This window comes from Palaemon carinicauda, chromosome 3, assembly GCF_036898095.1.
Source record: "Palaemon carinicauda isolate YSFRI2023 chromosome 3, ASM3689809v2, whole genome shotgun sequence".
NCBI classification, from domain to species: Eukaryota; Metazoa; Arthropoda; class Malacostraca; order Decapoda; family Palaemonidae; genus Palaemon; species Palaemon carinicauda.
Genome location: NC_090727.1, coordinates 22,959,338 through 22,959,639, shown reverse-complemented (window position 1 = coordinate 22,959,639; position 302 = coordinate 22,959,338).

Genomic DNA, 302 nt, shown 5'->3' with positions numbered 1-302 from the left:
ATATTTTGTAGTCCTCCATATACCTGAAGTGCTGTGTAGAAAGATTTTCACGTTTTTTTTTTTTTTTTCTTTTTTTTTTTAAATCAATCAAGATATTTTCGTTAACTGGAATAGTGATAAAAGAATGAGACAAATTGTATAAAAAGAAAATCTTGAGTGAGACTACTCATTCATGGAAGTTTTTTCATCGTAGATTGTAATATCGAAGAGTGAAGGAAATAGAATATAGTACTCCAATTGACCTATGTTTGAATCCAGCTAATGAATACCTTGAATTGGCTTCACTCAAATATTAAATAGTT